The sequence below is a fragment of the Cebus imitator genome, unplaced genomic scaffold (genome assembly GCF_001604975.1).
Source record: "Cebus imitator isolate Cc_AM_T3 unplaced genomic scaffold, Cebus_imitator-1.0 Scaffold28, whole genome shotgun sequence".
Classification (NCBI taxonomy): domain Eukaryota; kingdom Metazoa; phylum Chordata; class Mammalia; order Primates; family Cebidae; genus Cebus; species Cebus imitator.
This window is the reverse complement of record NW_016107343.1, coordinates 10,298,231-10,312,251: the sequence shown is the minus strand read 5'-3', so window position 1 is coordinate 10,312,251 and position 14,021 is coordinate 10,298,231. Positions and strand designations below refer to the sequence as shown.

Genomic DNA, 14,021 nt, shown 5'->3' with positions numbered 1-14,021 from the left:
TTTTTTTTCTTTTTTTTATGAGTAGAATCTCAAAGTACACTGTTCTCTAATCCTACCAGCAATGAAGGAGTGTTTCTGTTGCTCCACCTATTGGTATTTTAATTAGATTAGTATTAAATTTATAGATTAGGAGTAATTGGACTTTCCACTGTATTTATTGGTATTATCCAAGAATAGGGTAGATTTTCCAATTCATAAAATCTTCATTATATTGCAAGTAGCATTTTTTTTTTTTTTGAGAAGGAGTCTCGCTTTGTTGCCCAGCCTGGAATGTAGTGACGTGATCTTGGCTCACTGCAACCTCCACTCCCAGGTTCAAGCAACTCTCCTGCCTCAGCCTCCCGAGTAGCACACCATTAGGTGTGCACTTCCATGCCCGACTAATTTTTTTGTATTTTTGGTAGAGATGGGTTTTTGCCATGTTGGCCAGCCTGGTCTTGAATTCCTGATCTCAGATGATCCACTCACCTCGGCCTCCCAAAGTGCTGAGATTACAGGCATGAGCCACCTAACCTGGTCCCAAGTAGTATTTAAAGTTTTCTCTAAGCTGTGTTGGGAAATAATTCTCCAGGGGCTTTCCTGTTTCTGCATGTCTTGTGTTTTTCTGCCTTTGTTCTAGACTATCTTTTCAAGGATGTATTACAGCAAACAGACTTAACAGATAGAGTTAGTGGCAAAGGGCAGGCATGTTTAAAGTCTAGTATAAAATATTCAGATTTCCTGAGCTCAGGCCTCTCAACCTACAGTGCAGATCACTGCAGGCTCAAGTGTCACCTGGCCCTCTTTTGCCCTGGCCTGCATAAACTAGAGCTCAGGAAATTATCACAGAAAATGCTAATAGTCTGACTATTGCAATTACTGTAACAAAATCTTTTGTTTCTGAGTAAGGAGTCTTACATCTCTGCTACTGTCCATGAAACTGTGGCAGACTAAACTTTTAGCTGGCAAGTAGGAAAAGATGATTTTTACTCAGAGGAAAGAAAACATGTTGTCTAGTAGAAAAAAATATGTTGGCCGGGCGCCGTGGCTCAGGCCTGTAATCCTAGCACTTTGGGAGGCCGAGGTGGGTGGATCACCTGAGGTCAGGAGTTCAAGACCAGCCTGACTATCATGGTGAAACCCCATCTTTTTCATTTTTGAAAGAAGTATTTTAAATTAAAAAAAAAAAAAGTTGTTGTTTCCATATAATGGAACTATTCTTATTTTAAAAGTCTATTTTTAGACGTGTGATATTATCTATAATAGTGGTATTATCTATAATTACTGTAATTAGTACAGTGATATTATCTGCAAGAGCAATTGAGGATGTTACAAGTTTTGTGAACTCTGACTATGACTCTTAAGCCAAGATTCTAACCCTGTGGCTGATTTTTAGTTTTACGATAGTAGTTTCAGTCTCCAAGCTAGGAAGGGGCTACTGTCATCTTTGTTTTAAAGTTGAGCTGTAGGCTGGGTGCCATGGCTCACACCTTTAATCCCACCACTTTGGGAGGCTGAGGTGGGCGGATCACCTGAGGTCAGGAGTTTAAGACCAGCCTGGCCAACATAGCAAAACCCCGTCGCTGCTAAAAATACAAAAATTAGCTAGGTGTGGTGGAAAACTGCTTGAACCTGGGAGGGGAAGGCAGAGGTTGCAGTGAGCCAAGATTTCGCCACTGCACTCCAGCCTGGGCAACAGAGTGAGACTCAATCAATCAATCAATCAGAAAGAATTATGGCAGGGGCTTGAACTTTGGTAAAGAATAGGTACAGTTAAACAATGACCTATCATTTCTTAGCATTGTTTCTCATAAGTTGTTTGCTGCTCCGGAGTCACATAACTGGGGTGTCATGAGATTTTTAACTTCTCCAACTATTCCTATAGATAATATCACTATTGTGAAATAAAGAACTGGTCTTTGAGATATTTTTCAGATTTAGCAGACCAAGAGATGCTGCTGATTCTGAGACCCCGTCCCGGGAACTGAGGCAATTACACAAAGACCCTTTAGATACCCTTGTGATTTCATCTCTAGACAATCAATTGTTTCAGTGCCTGAGCTCCCTGCTTAGCGGAGTACCCTGAAAAACTCTAGCCTCCAAAATCTTGGGGAGGCATATTTGGGAAATACCTCCTATCCTTTGGTGTGGCTAGCCCTGCAGTTATGAAACTTTATCTTTGCTGCGATACCTGCTGTCCTCAGGGCGTTGATTTTTCTGGGCAGAAAGAACCCATCAAGTGTGACAGTGCTGGAATTACAGGCATGAGTCACTGTGCCTAGCTTGTATGATGCATTTTAACTATGTACAAGATAATAGCCAAATACTAATGAAAATGGCACAAGGTATAAGTGGCTTAAAAGAATTTAAAAGACAATGGAAAATATTTAAAATTGCATCAAAGCTTCCCATTTAAAGAGCAGTAGATGGGTGAGAATGTAAATTAGGATAGCCATTAAGTTATATGCAGATTCCTCCAAAAACTTAAGAGTTACCAAATGATCCAGCAATCTCACTTCTGAGTATTTACCCAAAAGATTTGAAATCGATTTGTCTGCACTCCCATAGCCATTGTATTGCTGGGTACGGTGGCTCATGTTTGTAATCCAAACACTTCAGGAGGCCCAGGCAGGCGGATTGCTTGAGCCCAGGTGTTTGAGACCAGCCTGGGCAACATTGAAAAACTCACACTCTACAAAAAATACAAAAATTATCCCAGCACAGTGGCATACGCCTGTAGTCCCAGCTACTTGGGAGGCTGAGGTGGGAGAATGGCTTGAAGCCGAGAGGTGGCGGTTGCAGTGAGCTGAGATTTCACCACTGTGCTCCCGCCTGGATAAGAGAGAGACTCTGTGAAACAAACAAACAAACAAAAACCCACAGACACACAAAGAGAAACAAAAATGAAAAGAAAACCTGTTCGTTTACATATTCACATTAGCCAATTGATGGGTTCAAACTAACTGTCCCATCGATAGATAAATGGATAAAGAACATTTGGAGGTATACACAATGGAATGCTATCTGGACTTTAATAGAAGGGAAATCTGTTATTTGTGACAACATGGATAGAGTTAGAGAACCTTATGCTATGTGAAGTGAGCCAGGCACAGAAAAAAAAATACCACTTGTTGTCACTTATATAAGGAACGTAAAACAATCAAACTCAAAGAAGCAGAGAGGAAGGTAGGAAGGAAGGAAGGAGGAAAGGATGGAAGGAAGGAAGGAGAAAAGGATGGAAGGAAGGAAGGAAGGAGAAGGGAAGGGGAAAGGAAGGAAGGGAGAAAGGAAAAGACTATATAGCTCTTTGGGAGAATAAGACGGTACTATAAGTATGACCATGGAAATATTTTTAAAGCTGTAATTTCAAGGAAAAAAAATACAGACTGTGCTAAATGGTACTGTTTATGTAAAAGGGGGACTACATATATGTGTTTATCTATGTTCATAAGAAATATCTATGGAAGGAATGAAAACAGAACGAGTTATTGTAATTGACTTTAAGAAGTGGTGGGGTGGTCCAAGAGTCAGGGATAAAAGACTCACCTATGTCTTTTTGCTATGTGCATTTTTATTTGATTTTAAATTATTTGATTTGCATTTATTATTTGATTATTTTACTTTAAGATTTCAGATTTTTTCAAGCTTTGGGACATTTGCATTTTCCTCGTGGTTGAGCATCTCTAATCCCAAAATCCCAGATCCCAAAATGCTCCAATGAGCATCTCCTTTGAGCGTCATTTTTATTTTTATTTTATTTTATTTTGAGCGCCATTTCAGCATTCAAAAAGTTTCAGATTTTGAAACGTTTACTGAGTGCCTTCCACATGCCAGGCACCAGACTAGCGCGGGGAAACGGGTAAGTACTGATGAGGGTCCCAGCCCCCAGTGATAGGATTTCAGGGGGGGAGATAAAGGATTGCCCAGAAGGGTGGTGAGTGGAGTAGCTGATATAAGTAACAGGGTGCGATGAAATACATAGGAGGGCTGCTGGTCACATATGGGGCGGGTGCCGAGGGCCCTTCATTAAGGGACTGCTTCCTCGAGGGGTGACACCCAAGCGGCGTCCTGACAACCTGAGTCGAGTCAGAAGTAACCATGAGAGGAGGAGGTGGAAGGAATCCACGTCCCAAGAGACAGGCAACTTTCCCTGCACAGCACAGGCCACGGTCTGTGCACAGAAGCCACAGGAGTCGCAGGCACAGGGGCTGGGGAGGATCCTTGCTGGGCCCTCGCCATCCACGCGCCGCCTCCCTCTGCCAGGTGTCTGCTGTCAGCCAGAGGAACTCCAGTCCCTGCTCTGGGAAGCCTCTCCAGGCCTTCCGCTTCCCCGACTCCGAACGGGTCCCTGATCCAGCAGGTACGAGGCTGGTCTCCCGGCCAGCTGTGGACGAACCAAAGGCCCAGCGCAGCCTGGGCTCCTCTAGTGATGATGCCCTGGGACCTTGTCTTTCTCCAGGAAAACGTGGACCACTGTCCGCCTTCTACAGACCCCTTCTACAGACCCCTCTCGCCCTCGCCCCCAATCTATTTCGGTTTTATCTTTTCGCTCAGTTGATACAAACAAGGAAGCCCCGGCCGCACGCGCGGAGGCGGCCTCAGGGGCGGAGTCAACAGCGGAGGCCACGCCATCTGATAAAGGGCGGGGCATGCAAATTTGAAATGCAAGCCCGGGAACGACAGAACAATCTCGGGTGTAAAATTTCCTTTTTTAAACGTGGAGAATAAGAAATCAGGCCGAGTGTGTAATGGCATCAATAGTGGTGTGGAAGAGACCAAGGTAATGAGGGGAATGAGGCAAAGAGAAAGGCTGGAGCTCTCACCGCGACTTGAATGTGGATGAGAGTGGGACGGTGACTGCGGGGGCGATTGCGACAGCATCGCTTCTCGGCCTTTTGGCTAAGATCAAGTGTAGTATCTGTTCTTATCAGTTTAATATCTGATACGTCCTCTATCCGAGGACAATGTATTAAATGCATTTTTGGAGTTAGGAAATGGAATAGGAGCTTGCTCCATCCACTCCACGCATCGACCTGGTATTGCAGTACTTCCAGGAACGGTGCACCCCCTCGGGGGATACAATTGGTTTACAAAGTTAGAGTTAACTTTACTGTGGCGTAGCTTGTTCGTACCGTCAGACAGATCAGTTCTCTCTGATCAGTTTTTGTTTTTTTTTGTTGTTGTTTTGTTTTGTTTTGTTTAGAGACGGGGTTTCGCTCTTGGTACTCAGGTTGGAGTGCAATGGCGCCATCTCGGCTCACCGCAACCTCCTCCTTCCGGGTTCAGGCAATTCTCCTGCCTCAGCCTCCTGAGTAGCTGGGATTACAGGCACGCGTCACCATGCCCAGCTAATTTTTTGTATTTTTAGTAGAGACGGGGTTTCACCGTGTTGACCAGGATGGCCTCGATTACTTGACCTTGTGATCCACCCGCCTCGGCCTCCCACAGTGCTGGGATTACAGGCTTGAGCCACCGCGCCCGGCCTGATCAGTTCTTTTATTTTTTCGAAAGTACTACAAAGCTTTTTGTTTTTTGATGGTTATTGTAAGTTTTGGCCGTTTGGAAGTACTTAATTTCAGCTTGGTCGTAGAGTGATGGTGTATTTTTAGAGGAATGCGGTGTACTACTTAGCCACCGTGGACTTGGATGTTTTGCCTTTTTTTTTTTTTTTTTTTGTTTTTATGTGGGATATATGTGAGGAATCTGCAGGTTTGTTGCATGGGTCTGCATGTGCCATGGTAGTTTGCTGCACCTATCAACCAGTCATGTAGCTTCCAGGCTCTGCAAGCAGTGGGTATTCGTCCTAATGCGCGCGCTCTCTTCCTTTGCCCCCCACTTCCCGTCTGGCCTCGGTGTGTGATGTTCCCCTTCCTGTGTCCACGTGTTCTCATTGTTCAATTCACACTGTGGGTGAGAATATGCAGTGTTTGGTTTTCTGTTCCTGTGCCGCTTTGCTGGGAATGATGGCTTCCAGTTTCATCCATGTTCCTGCAGAAAACGAACTCATTCTTTTTTAGGCTGCATGGTCATTCCATGGTGTTATATGTGCCACATTTTCTTTGTCCAGCCTATCATTGATGGGCATTCGAATTGGTTCAAAGTCTTTGCTATTCTAAATAGTACCTCAATAAACATAGGTGTCTACGTGTAAAAAAAAATCAGATTTTGAAGCATTTTAGATTTCAGAATAGGCGTAATAAACTCTCATTGATACATGGACAAGGTGGGTGAAATTTGGAAACATTGTGCCAAGTGAAAGAAGCCAGACACTAAAAGTTACATATTACATAATTCAATTTATATGAAATGTCTAGAATAGGCAAATCTGTAGAAACAGAAGGTAAATTAGTGTTTGCTGGCGGCTAGGGTTGGGGAAGAGAACGGAGAGTGATCACTGACGTGTATGGGATTTCTTTTGGAATAATGGCCGTGACCTGAGGGAGTGGCAGGATGGGAAGCCTGGGTTGTGAAACTGCAAGGCACACCCATGACCACAGTGCACGTGCTGCAGCCTGTGGTGTGCAGAAGGACGCAGAGGCAGGAGGAGCTGAGGCCGGTGGGTATGGAGAGCTCATGGGGGAGCCCGAATTTAGTCTTAAAAAATTTGAAATGATTCTGCAGACAATGGAACACATTGGCTTTCCTGGAGGAGAGAAGTGTCCTACGTTTTGACCTCCCATCTGTGTGGACTGTACACAGAGAAGGAGAAACGCTAGAGTTGTATAGACATAGGTAAACCACACAGGGGCCTTCGCGAGAGGAAACACTGCATAATACTGGAAACTTCCCTCTGCCTTTTCTGTCAGACGAAAACTCTGGAAAGAGCCATCCACCTTCATATGAAGGAATGAACCAGTGCAGCCCACGGAGCCACAATCTCAGCAAAGGCTGAGACTCACCCCCACCTGCTTGCCGATGTTGGATCTTGCACCTTCCATTCCAGATGTTTCACTGCCTGTAAGGGATATGTTCCCACTCCATCCTGCTTAACTCTATTGACCTCTGCTGGTCACCTGCATGTGTGCGCAGCGTTGAGAATAGTGTCTGATCCATAGCCAGTGCCACCTAAGGGATTGCTGTGGTCTGGCTATAATCTGGATCCCCTGCTCCTCCCATGTGAGCTGTGTGTGAAAGCATCAGCCCCCAAAGCAGTCTGCTGTGTTCCAGCAAGTTCCCAGCCTGGGCCAAGAATTCCAACTTGACAAGCCAATCTGGGATCGGGGTCCCCTCAGGGCTGGTTTGTCTTACTTTATAGGTTATCTTGACCAGTGCAGTGGCTCACGCCTGTAATCCCAGCACTTTGGGAGGCTGAGGCGGGCAGATCAGCTGAGGTCAGGAGTTCGAGACCAGCCTGGCCAACATGGTGAAGCCCTATCTCTACTAAAAGACACACACACACACACACACACACACACACACACACACACACACACAAAGATTAGCTGGGTGTGGTGGTGCGGCTGGTATTCCCAGCTACTACGGAGGCTGAGGCAGAAGAATTGCTTGAACCTGGGAGGTGGAGGTAGCAGTGAGCCAAGATTGCACCACTGAACTCCAGTCTGGGTGAGAGGGTGAGACTCCATCCTGGGGGGGGGGAAAAAAAAAAAAAGGCTTCATCTCAGAAAAAAAAGTCTATTTGGTCATAGAATACCATTCTTATAAAACAAAAATTCACCATATGTTATGGATTTCAGGCTCATCACATTGATAAGATAAAGGTACCAGTTTGGTGGGTATATTCAAGGAGTCAGTGCAGTCAACCTCCATGGCAATATTAAGCAAAGTACATGGTGACTAATACTGTAGGAGCACTGTGGTCATCGTAGCCTAATTAGAGAAGTAAGAGAGTTCTGTATTTGTGGAGACCACGGCCATTGGCCCCCTAAAGGTTGACTGATAAATCACTGGCATGAGACAGGTCAAATAATAAGAGAAAAGGCATACAAATTTATTTAACCTGTATACACAGGAGCCTTCAGGATGAAGACTTAACTTTCCAATGAGTTACAGAAACTCATATACCATTTTGAGATAACAGAAAGAATGGGGACCTGGATTCTAGTAAAACAGGTTACAGGAGGGAAAACGAGGGCAATAAAAAATGATTGGTAGGGAGAATGATTGGATGAGGAACAAAGATTAACTTGTAAATAGTTTTCTTTGGAATGTAAATAATTCTTGGGGTCATTACACTGTCATTATATTCCTGCCATAATAGTCACTGTACTCGTGAAAAGGTCTGCTCAGGTGTGGTCACATCCTGGCCTCCCTTTCAGGAATAGATGATGCAATAACAGGGAGGAAAATAAAAAAAAAGTTATTCTCTTTGATGGGTCTGAATCTTAAGCAGATAAAAGGAACTTCAGCTTCTTTGAGAGAGACAGCGGAGAGGGGAAGGTCAAAGAGACCTTGAGGCTTCTTAAATTCAGCATATTTTACCATATTTTGGGGGTATTCGTTTCTGAGCTCATATATATAATTTTTTTTAATTAAAAATATAGACAGAATCTCACTGATGTGGTTTGGCTATGTCCCCATTCAAATCTCAACTTCAGTTGATCTTCCAGAATTCCCACATGTTGTGGGAGGGACCCAGGGGGAGGTAATTGAATCATGGGGACCGGTCTTTCCTGTGCTATTCTCATGACAAATAATGAATAAGTTTCAGATATCTGACGGGTTTATCAGGGGTTTCCACTTTTGCTTCTTCTTCCGTTTCTCTTGCTGCCCCTATATAAGAAGTGCCTTTCACCCTCTGCTATGATTCTGAGGCCTGCCCAGCCTTGTGGAACTGTAAGTCCAATTAAACCTTTATTTCTTCCCAGTCTGGGGTATGTCTTTATCAACAATGTGAAAACAAATACACTCCCTGTGTTTCCCAAGCTGTATTGCAGTGATATAATCATAACTCAAGACATGGTGGTGGCGGGTACCTGTAATCCCAGCTACCTGGGAGGCTGAGGCAGGAGAATTGCTTGAATCCAGGAGGAAGAGGTTGCAGGGAGCAGAAATCGCCCCATTGCACTCCATTGAATGCCCACCAGCCTAGTGAGGTGGGAATTCAGAGTTAGATTTGACCCGATTTCTTTCTCATCCATTTTTTGAGTTGTAATTCATATATTATAAAATTCATTCTTTTATTATTATTGTTTTTAAAGACAGGCTCACTCTGTTTACCAGGCTGGAGTGCACCGGCATGAGTGTGGCTCACTGTAGTGTTGACCTCCTGGGCTCAAGCTATTCTCCCACCTCACCTCCCAAGTACCTGGGACTACAGGTGTAAGCCCCCTCACCCAGCTAATTTATTTTCATTTTTGATAGAGATGAGGTCTCTCCATGGTGCCAGGCTGGGCTTGAACTCCTGATCTCAAGCAGTCCTCCCACCCAGCTTCTCAAAGTGCTGGCATTACAACTGTGAGCCACCACACCTGGCCAAAATTCATGCTTTTAAAGTATACGGTTTGGTAGTTTTTCATTCCATGTGAACACAGAATTGTGCAACCATTAACACTATTAAATTCTAGAACATGTTCATTATTCCAAAAGAAATCCCATACACATCAGTAATCACTCTCCATTCTTCTCTTTCCCACACCCAGCCCCTGGGAAACACTAATTTACCTTCTGTTTCTATAGATTTGCCTCTTCTAGACATTTCATATAGATTGAATTATGTAATATGTATCCTTAATGTCTGGCTTCTTTCACTTGGCATAATGTTTCCAACATTCATCCACCTTGTAGCATGTATCAGTGCAAGTTTATTATGCCTAATCTGAAATCTAAAATGCTTCAAAATGTGAACTTTATTTTTCTTTTACACATGGACACGTATGTTTATTGCAGCACGATTTAGAATAGCAAAGACTTTGAACCAATTTGAATGCCCATCAATGATAGGCTGGACAAAGAAAATGTGGCACGTATATGCCATGGAATGACTATGCAGCCATAAAAAAGAATGAGTTCATGTCTTTTTCAGGAACATGGATGAAGCTGGAAACCATCATTCCCAGCAAAGCGCACAGGAACAGAAAACCAAAAACCGCGGGTTCTTACCCACAATATGAGTTGAATAATGAGAACATGGACACAGGGAGGGGAACATAACACACTGGGTCCAGACGCGGGTTGGAGGGCAAGGGGAGAGAGAGCATTAGGACAAATACCCAATGCATGTGGGGCTTCCAACCTAGATGACTGGTTGATAGGTGCAGCAAAGCACCATAACACATGCACACCCATGCAACAAACTTGCATGTTCCACACATGTATCCCAGAATTTACATTAAAAAAAAGAGGACACACGAATGTTCATTGCAGCACTGTTTACAATAGCAGAGACCTAGAATCAACCCAATTGCCCATCGATGATAGACTGGAAAGGGAAAATGTGGTACATATACACCACGAAATATGCAGCCATCAAAAACGATGAGTTCGTGTCATTTGTAGGGACATGAATGGACCTGGAAACCATCATTCTCAGCAAACTGACACAAGAACAGAAAATCAAACACCACATGTTCTCACTCATAGGGGGCGTTGAACAATGAGAACACATGGACACAGGGAAGGGAGCATCACACACTGGGGTCTGTAGGGGGAAATAGGGGAGGGACAGCAGGGGGTTAGGGAGTTGGGGAGAGATAGCATGCAGAGAAATGCCAGATATAGGTGATGGGGAGGAAGGCAGCAAACCACACTGCCATGTGTGTACCTATGCAACAATCGTGCATGTTATTCACATGCACCCCAAAACCTAAAATGCAATAAGAATAAAAAAAAAGAGAAAGAAAATGCAATAAAAATTTAAAAAGGAAGAAAATGCAATAAAAATAAAAAAAGAGGAAGACGTTCAGGTCCCGGCTGGGCAACTGGTGCACCCCATTCCTTTAAGTAACTACAATCATTCATTACCCAGTTGAGATCCAAGAAAATCTAAAAACATTGAACATGCTCTGTTGGCACATAGCTATAGTTACAGTGAAAATCGAAGTATTGGGAAATCTACTGTATGCCACCAGCAGACCAAACCATTACATCACCTTCAAAAAATAAGTCGGACAGCTACTCCACAATACTTTGCACTCACACTTTACAGATTGTACTCCGCGAGGGGATCCACCGTTTTTGTAAATACCGCACGGATTGGATAGGGCAAACTCCTACTCAGTCTTTCAACTCCATAGGTGCATTTCATATAATTCTTGGGGATAGAGCATATATCAGGTACCAAGCAAATAAAAAGACACTTCATGCTTAACCTCAGCCAAAAGGCGGCGAAGCGATGCTGTCATTATTGTCCCCACAGTCACCGTCCCATTCTTTTCCACATTCAAGGAGCGGTGAGAGCTCCAGCCTCGCTCCCGCCTCTTTCCCAGGGTCTCTTCACACCGCTATGGATGCCATTACACACTCGCGCTGATTTCTTATTCTCCACGTTTGAAAAGGGGAATCTTACACTCGGGATTGTTCCGGCCTTCCCGGGCTTTCATTTCAAATTTGCATGCCCCGCCCTTTCCCGGGGCGTGGCCTCCGCGGTTGACTCCGCCCCCGGGGCCCGCTTCCGCTTGGGGAGCCGGGGCTCTGCTGAGGGCGACTGCCTGGTTTGTATCAACACAGCGAAAACACAACCGAAAGACACCTGGCGGGGTGGGGACGAGGGGCAGAGGGGGCTGTAGAAGATACCTGTGGCGGAGAGGGGTCCACGTTTTCCTGGAGAAAGGAAAGGTCCCAGGGCCTCATCGCTAGAGGAGCCGAGGCCAAGCTGGGCCTTTAGTTCGTCAACAGCTGGCGGGGAGACCAGCCTCGTACCTGTTAGACCAGGGACCCGTTCCGAGTCAGGGAAGCAGAAGGCCTGGAGGGGCTTCCCAGAGCAGGGACTGGAGTTCCTCCCCCAGGCAGGAACTAGAGACGGGTTTCAGCATGTTGGCCAAGCTGATCTCCAACTCCTGACCTCAGGTGATCCACCCGCCTCGGCCTCCCAAAGTGCTGGTTTGATAAAGGACGGCAGGTCAGCATTTCTTGTACCCTTGACTATGTGGACTAAGAGTTAAAACCTATTACAGCGATTATCTATTCCCACAGCACCCTTTTCGCAACACACTGTAAAATTGTTGGCTCAATATTGGTCTTTCCACTTAGACTATGAGCTACATTGACCTGTTTTCCTCCTTACAACTGCTTTTCCAGACCCTTGGACAAAGTAGACGCGCAATATTTATTGAAATGAATGGAAAGAAGTAAACTAATGAGTGATTGAATGAATGAATGCCTGTTAGTAAGGACATTCAGGAGAAGGAAGCTCTGTTCCTTTTTGCTCTGTGTCCCCTGAGTAGTAACCTCTCTGCAGTCCCACCTGCCTATCCAGCAGCAGCAGGGCCGGTCTCTTGCTCTCTCAGAACCCAGGAGGCTCAGCCGGGCATGTGTGCAGGGTTTTTCCTGGAACTGGGGGCCCCTTGTCTGTGTTTTGAAATTACCTGATACTTGGCTAGCTGATGCCTGGGTCGCAGGCTGCATAACTCAAATTTGTTTATGCTTCCTCTGATTTTCCCATTCTTCTAAACACAGTTTAAATTCACCGGCTCCAGGGGACTTCCCGAAACCACTCCAGACCGTAGGAAGCATCTCTTCTCTCTTTCTCCTTCTCTCTATCAAACAGTAAATGCACATAGTAAAAAGACAGGTGAATGTTTTATCCCTGACTCTTGGACCACCCCACCTCTTCTTAAAGTCAATCGCAATAACTGGTTCTTTTTTCATTCCTTGTGTAGCTATTTCTTTCTTTCTTCTTCTTTTTTTTTTTTAATTTTATTTAGGCTCCAGTCCAATATGAAGAATATCCTCCTTAGAGATTTGGGCAAACATACATGGAGGATGCCATGTGAAGGTAAGGACAGATGGAGTGATACTGCAAGCTAAGGAACCTCAGATGTCCATTGTGTAGCTATTTCTAATGCATATAGTTAAGCACATACGTGTAGCCGCCCATTTTACATAAATGGTACCATCTTGCACAATCTGTATTTTTTTTCCTTTAAATTACAGCTTTAAAATCTTTCCGTGGCCATACTTATAATACCACCTTATTCTTTCAAGGAGCAATATAGTCTCCCTCCCCTCCCCTCCCCTCCCCTCCCCTTCTTTTCCCTTCCCTTCCCCTCTCTCTCCCTCCCTCCTTCCCTTCCCCCTCTCTCCCTCCCTCCTGCCCTGCCCTGCCCTGCCCTTCTTCCCTGCTTCCCTTCCCTTCTTCCCTTCCCTTCTTCCCCTCCCCTCCCCTCCCCTCCTGCTCCCCCTCCCCTTCCCTTCCCTTTTTGCTTACAGGTTGGAGTGTAGTCTCAGCTCACTGCAACCTCTGCCTCCTGAGTTCAGACCATTCTCCTGCCTTAAGCTCTCAAGTAGTGAGTGGGACTACAGGTATGTGCCACTATGGCCCTCTAATTTTTGTATTTTTGGTAGAGACGGGGTTTCACCATGTTGGTCAGGTTGGTCTTGAACTCCTCACCTTGAATGATCTGCTAGCTTCGGCCTCCCAGTGTATTGGGATTACAGGCATAAGCCACTGCACCCGGCCTAAGAGCTGTAAAACATTTCATTAGATGGTTGTATCACAGTTAATATAACAATTTCCAGTCTTTTTTTAATTACAAAAGATGCTTTAATTAGTATTCTTGTACATATATGTTGAGAGAGGAGACCATCTCTCTCACTTGCCTATCCTTTGTTAGAAAACGGGGGAGGGGAGATACAATAGCACAAAATTAAAGTCTGTAATCAGGCAAGATGCTGACCCACCAGCCCAACCACAGTGGGGCCCAAGGACTGAGAAATAACCCCTCTCTCTGTAACCAGTGTCTGTGTTATCTGCCAGCCTTGAAAGTGTTGCAGATGTTTTTCTTTTTCTTTTTTTTTTTTTTTTTGAGACGGAGTTTCCTTTTTTTTTTTTTTTTTTTTTTTTTGTGGGGGGTTTTTTGTTTTACTAAACCTCCGTCTCCTGGGTTCAGGCAATTCTCCTGCCTCAGCCTCCTGAGTAGCTGGGA

The 14,021-nt window shown here is 44.8% G+C and overlaps 2 long non-coding RNA genes and 1 other non-coding gene across 3 annotated transcripts in view; 2 read left to right on the top strand and 1 right to left on the bottom strand.

Moving 5' to 3' along the window:
• LOC119470349 overlaps positions 1-7,539 on the bottom strand; it is a 9,578-nt gene extending 2,039 nt beyond the window's left edge. Inside the window, exons 1-2 of the long non-coding RNA XR_005199243.1 lie at positions 7,528-7,539; positions 6,475-6,484 (exon numbers count right to left, since the gene is read on the bottom strand). This is a non-coding gene — a long non-coding RNA (uncharacterized LOC119470349). The remainder of the gene's footprint in view (positions 1-6,474; positions 6,485-7,527) is intronic.
• On the top strand, positions 4,859-5,049 carry LOC108300502. The gene has a single exon (XR_001823461.2). It is a non-coding gene; the product is annotated as a U2 spliceosomal RNA (small nuclear RNA).
• The window catches only part of LOC119470350, an 18,335-nt gene continuing 9,447 nt past the window's right edge, over positions 5,134-14,021 (top strand). Inside the window, exons 1-2 of the long non-coding RNA XR_005199244.1 lie at positions 5,134-5,145; positions 7,602-7,609. This is a non-coding gene — a long non-coding RNA (uncharacterized LOC119470350). The remainder of the gene's footprint in view (positions 5,146-7,601; positions 7,610-14,021) is intronic.